The following is a 12,425-nucleotide window of genomic DNA, read 5'->3' as shown; positions in this document are numbered from 1 at the left end:
AAGCAGCAAAGAATCCTGTGGCACCTTATAGACTAACAGACGTTTTGCAGCATGAGCTTTCGTGGGTGACTTGCATCCGACGAAGTGGGTATTCACCCACGAAAGCTCATGCTGCAAAACGTCTGTTAGTCTATAAGGTGCCACAGGATTCTTTGCTGCTTTTACCTTAAGATCTGCTATTGTGTGTCCAGAGAGATTGAAGTGTTCTCCTACAGGTTTTTGTATATTGCCATTCCTAATGTCTGATTTGTGTCCATTTATCCTTTTCCGTAGGGACTGTCCAATTTGGCCAATGTACATAGCAGAGGGGCATTGCTGGCATATGATGGCGTATATTACATTGGTGGATGTGCCGGTGAATGAACCGGTGATGGTGTGGCTGATCTGGTTAGGTCCTGTGATGGTGTCGCTGGTGTAGATATGTGGGCAGAGCTGGCATCGAGGTTTGCTGCATGGATTGGTTCCTGAGTTAGAGTTACTATGGTGCGGTGTGCAGTTACTGGTGAGAATATGCTTCAAGTTGGCAGGTTGTCTGTGGGCGAGGACTGGCCTGCCACCCAAGGCCTGTGAAAGTGTGGGATCATTGTCCAGGATGGGTTGTAGATCCCTGATGATGCATAGGAGGGGTTTTAGCTGGGGACTGTATGTGATGGCCAATGGAGTCCTGTTGGTTTCTTTCTTGGGTTTGTCTTGCAGTAGGAGGCTTCTGGGTACACGTCTGGCTCTGTTGATCTGTTTCCTTATTTACTCGTGCAGGTATTGTAGTTTTGAGAATGCTTGGTGAAGATTTTGTAGGTGTTGATCTCTGTCTCAGGGGTTGGAGCAGATGCGGTTGTACCTCAGTGCTTGGCTGTAGACAATGGATCTTGTGGTGTGCCCGGGATGGAAGCTGGAGGCATGAAGGTAGGCATAGTAGTCAGTAGGTTTTTGGTATAGGCTGGTGTTAATGTGACCATCACTTACTTGCACCGTGATGTCTAGGAAGTCTACCTCCCATGTAGATCCAGACTAACACGGCTACCCCTCTGATACTTAAATTGATAAGTTACCAGGCCCAGATGGTATTCTCCCAAGAGCATTGAAATCAGCCTCTGTACCAGATGACTGGAGGATAGGTAATATAACATCAATTTTTAAAAAAGGCTCCGGGGCAATACTTACAATTACAGGTCAGTAAGCCTAACTTCAGTACTATGTAAATTGGTTGAAACTATAGTAAAGGACACAGACACATAGGTGAACATGATTGGTTAGGGAAGAGTCAGCACGACTTTTGTAAAGGGAAATCATGCTTCACCAATCTATTGGAATTCTTTGAGGGGTCAACAAACATGTGGACAAGGGTGATCCAGTGGATATAGCTTATTTAGATTTTCAGAAAGCCTTTGACAAGGTCCCTCACAAAAGCCTGTTAAGCAAAGTAAGCTCTCATGGGACAAGAGGGAAGGTCCTCTAATGGATCAGTAACTGGTTAATAGGAAACAAGGGTAGGAATAAATGGCCAGCTCTCATAGTGGAGAGAGGTAAATAGCAGAGTACCCCAAGGATCTGTACTAGGACCAGTGCATGAGTATTGTACAGTGCTAACTAACGCTACTCACTTTTGTCTTCCCCATGACCACTCTAGGCACCAGCAAACCAAGCAGATACATTGGGTGGCACAATTTCAGGGGCAGCATTCCAGCAACTTTTTTTTTTTTTTTGCTTCGGCAGTTGCACTCCCGGAGGTTGGGTTTTTTTGTGTGTGTGTCTTTTTTTTTTTCTTGGGTGGCAAAAATCCTAGAGCCAGCCCTGATGACCACTCACTGCAAGATGTCTGTGCTGGTCAACATATTTATGAATGATCTGGGAAAAGGGGTAAACAGGGAGGTGGTAAAGTTTGCAGATGATACAAAATTACTCAAGATAGTTAAGTCCACAGCTGACTCCCAAGAGTTACAAAGGGATCTCTCAAAACTGGGTGATGTACATTGGAAAACAATCTCAACTATACCTACAAAATGATGGGGTTTAAATTAGCTGTTACCACTCAAGGAAGAGATCATGCAGTCAAAATGGATAGTTCTGTGAAAATATCTGCTCAATGTGCAGTGGCAATCAATATTAGGAACCGTTAGGAAAGGGATTCATAATATGGCAGAAATCATAGTCACTATATAAATCTATGGTATTGGGTATACCTTATATACAGTATATAGTTTTGGTGGCTCCATCACAAATTGGAAAAGGTATAGAGAAGGGCAACACAAGGGTATGGACAGGGCCAGCTCCAGACCCCAGCGATCCAAGCGCGCGCTTGGGGCGGCGTCCTGCGGGAGGGCGGCAGGCAGCCCTGGTGGACCTCCCGCAGGCGTGCCTGCGGAAGGTCCGCTGGTCCCGCAGCTCCAGTGGACCTCCTGCAGACGTGCCTGCGGAAGGTCCGCTGGGACCGCGGCTCCAGTGGACCTCCTGCAGACGTGCCTGCGGAAAGTCCGCTGGGACCGCGGCTCTGGTGGACCTCCTGCAGACGTGCCTGCGGAAGGTCCGCTGGGACCGTGGCTCCGGTGGACCTCCTGCAGACGTGCCTGTGGAAGGTCCGCTGGTCCCGCAGCTCCGGTGGACCTCCTGCAGACGTGCCTGCGGAAGGTCCGCTGGGACTGCGGCTCCAGTGGAGCATCCGCAGGCATGCCTGTGGGAGGTCCACCGGAGCCGTGGGACCAGCGGACCCTCCGCAGACAAATCTGCAGGAGGTCCACCGGAGCTGCGGGACCAGCGACCGCAAAAGCGCCCCCCGCGGCGCGCTGCCCTGCTTGGGGCGGCGCAAATCCTAGAGCCGCCCCTGGGTATGGAACAGCTTCCATATGAGGAGAGATGAAAAAGACTGGGACTGTTCAGCTTAGAAAAGAGACAACTGAGGGAGGATATGATAGAGGTCTAGAAAATCATGACTGGTGTCGAGAAAGTGAATAAGGAAGTGTTATTCACTCCTTCACATAACACAAGAACTAGGGGTCACCCAATTAAATTAATAGGCACCAGGTTTAAAACAAACAAGGAAGTACTGCTTCACACAATGCACAGTCAACTTGTGGAACTCATTGCCATGTGGAATGTGAAGGCCAAAGTATAACTAGGTTCAAAAAAGAATTAGATACATTCATGGAGGATAGGTCCAAGATGGTCAGAGAGGCAACCCCATGCTCTTCATAGAATCATAGAATCTCAGGGTTGGAAGGGACCTCAGGAGGTCATCTAGTCCAACCCCCTGCTCAAAGCAGGACCAAACCCAACTAAATCATCCCAGCCAGGGCTTTGTCAAGACTGACCTTAAAAACCTCTAAGGAAGGAGATTCCACCACCTCCCTAGGTAACCCATTCCAGTTCTTCACCACCCTACTAGCGAAAAAGTTTTTCCTAATGTCCAACCTAAACCTCTCCCTCTGCAACTTGAGACCATTACTCCTTGTTCTGTCATCTTCTACCACTGAGAACAGTCTAGATCCGTCCTCTTTGGAACCCCCTTTCAGGTAGTTGAAAGCAGCTATCAAATCCCCCCTCATTCTTCTCTTCTGCAGACTAAACAATCCCAGTTCCCTCAGCCTCTCCTCATAAGTCATGTGCTCCAGACCCCTAATCATTTTTGCTGCCCTCTGCTGGACTCTCTCCAATTTATCCACATCCTTCTTGTAGTGTGGGGCCCAAAACTGGACACAGTACTCCAAATGAGGCCTCACCAGTGCTGAGTAGAGGGGAATGATCACATCCCTCGATCTGCTGGAAATGCCCCTACTTATACAACCCAGAATGCCATTAGCCTTCTTGGCAACAAGGGCACACTGTTGACTCATATTCAGCTTTTCGTCCACTGTAACCCCTAGGTCCTTTTCTGCAGAACTGCTGCCCAGCCATTCGGTCCCTAGTCTGTAGCAGTGCATGGGATTCTTCCGTCCTAAGTGCAGGACTCTGCACTTGTCCTTGTTGAACCTCATCATATTTCTTTTGGCCCAATCCTCTAATTTGTCTAGGTCCCTCTGTATCCTATCCCTACCCTCCAGCGTATCAACCACTCCTCCCAGTTTAGTGTCATCTGCAAACTTGCTAAGGGTGCAGTCCACACCATCCTCCAGATCGTTAATGACGATATTAAACAAAACCGGCCCCAGCACCGACCCTTGGGGCACTCCACTTGATACCGGCTGCCAACTAGATATGGAACCATTGATCACTACCCGTTGAGCCCGACCATCTAGCCAGTTTTCTATCCACCGTACCGTCCATTCATCCAGCCCATACTTCTTTAACTTGCTGGCAAGAATACTGTGGGAGACTGTATCAAAAGCTTTGCTAAAGTCCAGAAATAACACATCCACTGCTTTCCCCTCATCCACAGAGCCGGTTATCTCATTATAGAAGGCAATTAGGTTAGTCAGGCATGATTTGCCCTTGGTGAATCCATGCTGACTGTTCCTGATCACTTTCCCCTCCTTTAAGTGGTTCAGAATTGATTCCTTAAGGACCTGTTCCATGATTTTTCCAGGGACTGAGGTGAGACTGACTGGCCTGTAGTTCCCTGGATCTTCCTTCTTCTCTTTTTTAAAGATGGGCACTACATTAGCTTTTTTCCAGTCATCCGGGACCGGATGTTTCCCTAACCCTTTGACTGCCAGAAGCTGGAAGTGGAGAACAGGGGATAGATCACTCGATAATTGCCCTGTTTTGTTCATTCTCTCTGATGCTTCTGGCTACTTTTGGAAGACAGGATACTTGGATCGATGGACTTTTGGTCTGACCCCATATAGGCCATTCTTATGTTCCCTAAATGGAAAGCCATTGTCAGAGGGAAGATTCCAAACCTGTAAAACTGCTGTTTTCACAGCAATGCTCTGCTTTTTTAAGGTAAGGTAGCTATCGATAGATGCAGTATTATGCAGAGAGGGAAGTCTGAAATGCCCTTCATTCAGTTGGTGTGAACTCCTACAGCAGATGGATGTGAGCAAATCAATTTAAAGTGACTGGTTGCAGCCAATCATTCAGCCAGCAAGGGACAGTGACAATTTTCACTTGCAGCATTTCCTGTGAACACGTAGAATTGTTCTATAAAAATACACATTCTCAGGCTTATCTTACTAAGTCACACACCAGTGATAAGAAAAGGAGGCATGGGGCAGTGAAGCTAGGTGCTCCTGAAGACCATGACACTTGCCATCTGCTTCTACTGCAGGGGAAAGATTGACCACTGACTTGAAATTGTGCTTGTGAAGGAAGTGTTGCAGCTCCTCTGATGGGGAGCTCAATTGGCCTAAGAGATTTATTTTCCATTCATTGCAGTGAGTCAGTTGATCCAGCCTCAGCCAATCACAAATGCCTTCATCTGTAAACGACAGTGAGAAATGCCGAATCGTCCACGATTAATCTAATAGATGCTTCTCCCAGGAAAAGAAGTAAAGGTTGCAGCTCTGCTCCAGTGACTATGAGTCAGGTATGAGTCATAGCTCCCTTGGAGGGCAGATGGATATGCATTGCTGAGAACAAATGAAGAGCACAAAGCTTGGGATTAAAAGGTTATCACCAGAAGGAGAAGCTAAAAAAAGCAACATCCCATGAACCCTGTTCTGTGACCGACAGAATGCATTAGATGGAATTTACAGAGATGTCATCTTTTCCTTTGAACTTCCACTGTGTCAGTAATAATTCCTAACCAACAGATGAAAACACCCACTTTAACTGAAGCAGAGTATATCTGTGTTTACATCATCTTGACATGCCTTCTCCAAGACAGTGCTGCACTTACCTAAGCATAAAATATATTTTTATAACTTTGATTTTATTGTGCATCTGGATATAGTGACTTAGAGTCAGATTCACTTCTGACCTACCAAATGTTATTGTAGAATGACAGGTAACATAGCAACTCTGTTGACTAACTCATGCTAAAACATTGAGAAATACCGTTATCATCCGAGACACTTCCTCTGTGAAATACACCAAAAGTCACCAATATTCAAGGTAGAAATGTGATACAAATGTATAACGGGGTGGGTAGTTAATCACTGGAACAACTTGCCAAGGGATGTGGTGGATTCTCCATCACATCCACCAACACTGGATGTCCTTGTAAAAGAAATTAGCTAGTTCAGTTACAAGTTACAAGTTAGCAGGCACAATGACATTCTCTGGCCTGTGTTCTGCCGGAGGTCACATCAGATGACCAGATAATGGTCCCTTCTGGCCTTAAAAATCGATGAATCTCTGGAAAAAGAGCAACTCCACCACATACAATTTGTCTATAAAATGAGCTACAGGAGAACAGGCCTCATCTATTTAGATAGTGGTGTTTGAGTCAAATACTCAGCGATGGCTGAGCTGATAACCTGCTTGAGTCTAGACATCCACAAAAGAGGATTTTAAATTAGGAGCGCTGATGATGGGAGCAGTGTATTAGCATCAACTGTGCTTGATTTAATGTAGCTAATCTTGTCCTAGTGTAGCTAGACATTGATTTTCACATCAGGACGTGTTTACCATTTGGAGGTTAAGCCAGGTATTTGCAGCATGTGTTTGCTCCCTAGATGCTAGAATACTGTCGTGTCTTGTAGAAATCAGGCATAGCTTACTCTTGCAACTCTACATCTTATGGAAAGCAAATGTGGCCATTGGTTCTCTTTAGATTACTATGAGCTGATGCTGTGCTCGGTGATTCTGTGGCTCCAGACTGCACTGTGCACCTAACCCATTACTCTTCAGTTTGTATTTATTTGTATCACGTAGCACTAACTGTGCAAACATAAAGCAAGAGTGAGCCCTTGCCCCCATCTGTAGGATCTCATCATGTAAACATTCACTCCAGTCAGCCTAGAGACATTCTCCTCCCCCACTCATCTGTGGGCACAACAGGTTTTTGGACAGGTATGTACAATATGCTTAGTTTTTTCACTGTCACCATCCTGGAAAGGGCCAGGGAGTGGCTTTTTTTGCCTTGGTCAGTAAACCTCAACAATAGTTTTCCAAGGCTGATTTAAGCGATTGCAAACGCTGCTCATTAGGCACCTGAATGAAGGACAGTGTTTTGAATGTCTGCTTTGCTCTGTAGTATGCTGTGAGAGCTGCAGCTAAGCACATTACTACGCCAGCACCCTGTATGAACCAGGACTGGTTAAACACCACCCTGCTGGGATGGTTCGCTCCCAGCTCTGCAATAGCACTGTTACAGAGGGGGTTCGTGCAGATCTCTGATGAAGCAGGAGGAGAAGGCATTCCATTAAAAGGTACGGCTCAACGACAGCTGGCAGACAGGGCTCGAGGAGTCTCCTCATGCTTTTGTGCAGAGGCAGCCAGAGTGCGTCGCCTGGCCTGCTATTACACAGCCACTCAGTGACCAGAGCAGGCACGTCTGCATGGGCTGGGGCACAGCCTGCTCTCTCCAGGCCAGAGCAAGACATGCCAGCTGCCCTAGTGTGCAGTTAGCACATATTGGCTCTTTTCTAACAGTGCAGCAAGCACATACTCCCCTCAGCACTCACAGGATCAATGGAAATACATCCACTTACGCCAGGCCTGAATTTGGCCCACTATGCCTGCCTTCTCCTGGCCTCTGCAGTTATAAAGCCTCCAGCCACTGCACTTCAAGGGCTGCACTTCACCCTTCCCCTGCCCCATGCATCCCTCATGCCCAATGCAGCACTGGTTCTAAAAGCTTTCCCCAAATCCTTATGCTGCAACTCCAGACCAACATGGCCCTTTGAACAGGAGCTGGGAGGGAGACAGAGCAATCTGGTTTAACCTATGCATGCTCTGAGGGCGAGAAGGAAAGCGTACGGGTGTGTTGGAACTATTCAGATCTTTTGCATTTAACATGGATGTACAGACTATAAAGCCAGGAGGGACCATCAGATCATCTTGTCTGTCCTCCTGTGTAAGACAGGCCAGAGAATTTAATCTTGGCTAAAGCATTTCTTCCAGAAATACATCCAGTCTTGATCTGAAGATTCCAAGAGATGGAATCACCACCACACCTGGTAGTTTGTGCTAATGGTTGATCACCTTCACTGTTGAAAATGTGGGCCTTATTTCTAATTTGAATATCTTTGGCTTTAACTTCCAGCCATTGGTGGTTGTTCTCCCTTCTCTGATAGATTAAAGAGCTTTGTAGTAGTCAGTATTCTGTGCTCTCAGAAAGATCTTGGGAGAAGCAGTGAGGCAGGCTGGAAAAGTTCTTCAGAAACAGAAAAGTCCAGAAGTATTCTAGCCAAAAACAACTTCCCAAGGCTGCTGTCGTACTTCAAGATGGTGAATAATTGACCTCAGCAGAGGGGAAAAAACATCATCTGTTCTTCCCTCCGGCAAGCTCCAGTGCTCTGAGAGATCGCTTTTCTGAGTCATTCTGAAAGCACTTTTCCAAACACTACTCTCTAACTTGGTTACATAGTTCTTCTTTCACTTAGACTTTTAAACAACCTCTTCTGTTCATGTCCTGCAGTTACAGAGCCTTCACTCTGTTGTTGTGAATCAGCAATCATCAGCGTAGTTCTCTCTTGGCTAAAGCAAGTCACAGTCCTGGTACTCTTTGTTTTTATTTATTTTTCAGTCTAGCAGCTAATGCACCGGAGTGTTAATAAAGCCAGGATGGGATTTGACTTGTGCAGTCACCAGCACATTATTTTAATCTTCTGAGGTTTATCCTACTTATGGCAAACGTGAGCAATGTAATTTTTAGAAAAATAACATGAACACAAAATAGATAACGTGTTCTATTCTTTCCATTTCCTCCTATCGGGCATTTGGTTTCTAATACATATAGCTGAAGCACTGGTAACTGTAACAAAAATAAAAGACAAAGCAGCATCTTGTTTTATAACTGGTAGAACTGTCTGTCTCTACGGTTTTTCCACAGCATCCACTGCTGAAGTATCTAAGTACTTCCCAGGTACATGATATCTGCATGGCCAGTTCCTACTGCATTCATGGAGCTCCCTGCTCTCTCTCTCTCTCTCTCTCTCTGTATAAACTGTGTAAAGCTATTTTTTGAAGGAGGGTCTTGCAGCATGCCCTGTAAGTAGATTAGTCTCATTTTGTCTGGGAGCTAATTCCATAGCCAGAACCCTTCTACCAAGAGCTCTTGGCATCTGGGTCTCACATGCTTCATCCTGGGCTGTGTATGATACATTATTTTGACAACACAGCCATCTTGACAGGTCACAGATGGCGATATGGTCATTGATGTAGTTAGGTTTCACCCATTGCTGCCGCTGATGTTCAGAATCGAAGTCTTGAACTGGAAATGGAAGCTAAGTGGTAGCCAGCAGGGGCGATGTATTCCAGGAGTTCCTGCAATGTCTCCACATCACTTCCAGATGCAGGGAGTTGCAGGGATCTAATCCAGAGGTGGCAAATCAGTGATCACTGTATCCAGTCCTCATCCGAGGTAAAAGGAAACATTTCCTAGCCAGATGAAGCTGGAAGCTGCCTTTAATTTCAAAGGTTGTCCAGCTCTGAGGCTCCCTTTTAGACGGTAGTGTACATGTCCGTACCATGTATGTTCCAGGGTCGTGCAGACAGGGAGATTGATCGACCATGGGGCTACATGCAATGCATCTTACAGGGTATTTGGTCAGACATATGAGTCAGGGAGCTGCTCATCTGCCTTCCTGGATGATCACAGCTGACAGCTGTTGAGGAGTGGGGAGGAAAGGGAGAGCAGTATGATATGAAGAGGAAGGGAGATGGGACTGCAAAAATATGCTGATAGTTTTGGTTATATCATCCCAATTCCAAATATTCATGTGATGAATTAAAATTTCAGCTGGTGTTTAGCAAACCCTGACTGCCATGGCAAATTAACAGGATCCTTTGTTTCAAATGGCAGATCCTACAAACTCTAAGTGGCGCTTCTTTTAAAATGTGGAATAAATAGGATGTTGTATCAACAGAAACATTTGATGATGACTGCTGATCTTCCCAGTCTGTTTGCCACAAAATTCCTGAACTAAACACTCCAAACTCTCTGACAGTGTAATTCTGCATGAGCCTGGAGCCTATGGCATCCTCCTACACAGCATCAATCACTGACACTACATTTCTTACAACTGGTGTGGTTATCAAGAGTAACACCTGCCACCGGTTTATAATCCAGGACAGGAGCTCTGAACAATGTAGCCACCTTCATATAGAAATGAACTTCAGTCCTTGGGAATATGTGCTCTGGAAATGGAGTGGCCATTTGCCGTCTAGAAACGGTGACCATTGTCTAGTAAATTAAACTAGTGAAATAAGAATTTGTGATTATTCCTCTGAGAACATTCTTCCCCGTTAACCTCTCAGTCAGTCTTCCCTGGACACAGCAGGAATCAAACCAGCTGATGTTTCCAGCTCACCATTTCCAACTCTGCCCCTCCAGCAAGGAGGAGATGCCCAAGAAGCTCTGTCTCTGTTTCCCTTCAGGGCTACACTCTCTCCTGTTCCTCCTCAGTGCTGGCAGGCTTTCTCCAGCGCTCACACAGCTTGCCAAGCAATCCCCTTGCCCCTGGGTTTTCAGCCAGCCCCAGGGAAACCCCTCAGATCCCATAGCTTAGCTAGGCTTAGGCTTTGCCAGAGTCTGGCTTTGTGTCAGAGTGCGGGGCGAGAGCAGCTGGGCCAGCACTCTGGTAACTGCAGCTCTAATTACACCAGAGCAGACCTCACGTAAGGTGTCACTGGAAACACTGTGATTTGCTGAACAGGATGATCTGATTTGTATGCATGTATTATTTTTGTATCTGAAGTTATGAATATTGACTAGGGATCTGTACTTCAAAAGTGGTTACACCTGGTAACACCCACTAGGAGAAATGCTTCCAGCCTAGACAGCTGGTTGGGAAGGTCCTATTCAGGGTAATGGGCCATTAGGACAAACAATAGGACTTAGAAGAAGCTTATCCCCCAGCTAGTGAGTCTTCCTGAGAACCTCCAGGCAGCCCGTAGTGGTTGCTAGGATCCAGCGGGGCATGCAAAGGCATGTGACCAGATCACATGACACTGATCTCCTTTTTGGGTACCTGTATTTTCCACAAACTATGCTGGGAACTGTTTTTGGAAGGAAGGGTTCCTGCCATATGCTAAAGTTATACAAGGCAGGGAGTGACGTCATCTGGTGTTCTTCCCTCCTCCACAACTCGCCCCCTGAGAGAGGCTCCAGAAGAAAAGGACTTGGGACAGGGGTGGGGATCCCAAGCTGCAAAGCAAGTGCAGCTTGTGCCTTGAGAAGCTGCCAGCCTGCTGGTATCATCAGTCAGGGTGAGACATTGCTAACGCAGATCCAATCTTTCTAGTATTTTAGCCTTCGTTTTCAGTTTTGTTTATTTACTAGGTGATCTGTTTGCTGTCATCTATAGTCACTTAAAACAAGCTTTTTATCTACAAGATAGATTTTTATGGGGGTTTTAATCTCAATCAGTGTGTCTTTGACTGAAGTGTGTGGGGAAAATTTCAGCTTGGTTTAACACAAGCGTATTGGGCACATTCCTCTCCACGTTGAGGGAGATGCAAACTGAGTGATAAATTCAGGCTGGTGGGGTTTTGACTGGGGCAGGACAGTACGGCTCCGGGGTCCTAGGTGGGACGCAGGGGGTTATTTTGGCTGGAGCCTCTCTCTGGTTGGTTCATGCAGTGGCTGGTCAAAGCCCGCGTGCAACTGCAGCTAGATGTGTCCCTGCCCATGTGGATGCGGGTGGAAGTGTAGGACGGCGAGCTGTCTATAGCCTGTCATAGCAGCACAGTGCCAAGAGGGAACACAGGCTGGTGAGTCAGAGCGCTCAGAGGTACCCCAGTTCCAGGTGGCACCCCACGTAGAACCCATGACAGGGATCTGCAAACATCCTGCTCCAACGACTATTTCAGTGACAGCTTCAGCCAGAGAGATGGAGGGAGCCCCACATCAGACTATCCCAGCAGCCGGTGGTTAGAGCCCTCCCTTGAGAGGTGGGAGACGCCCCATATGAAATCCTTCCTACCCCTCAGACAGACAGAAGGGAATTGGAACCAGTCACCCACATCCCAGGTGGTACCACCCTTCCTCCTATGGGGCTTGAGGCAGTTGGTGTGCTCTGAGTTTGTGGATTGTGCTAGGGCTTAGGTGGGAGCTTGACATCTGAATGCCTAGAGGGAAGCAGCACTGCACATGCCCAGAGACAGACACTTAACCATCTGGGGATCATTTACAGTGGATGTTTAGGTGCTGAGTGAGTTTAGGCACCTACAGGATTTGGTGGAAGCCAAGTGGGGCTTTTGCAGATCAAAGGGAGCCTAGAACTGAGACTAAGGCTCCTGAATCTGGAGTTTAGATCTGTATGGGATGGTCCAATGACCAGCTGGTCTAATGGTCATTCTGGCAACCTCGTCGTCCCAGAGGGAGCCCCAGCGGCAGCCTCAATCACCCCAGCATTTGATTGATCCTCCACAGGTTCATAGAACCG

This window comes from Mauremys reevesii, unplaced genomic scaffold (assembly GCF_016161935.1).
Source record: "Mauremys reevesii isolate NIE-2019 unplaced genomic scaffold, ASM1616193v1 Contig132, whole genome shotgun sequence".
Lineage (NCBI taxonomy): Eukaryota > Metazoa > Chordata > Testudines > Geoemydidae > Mauremys > Mauremys reevesii.
This window is presented reverse-complemented; position numbering follows the sequence as displayed.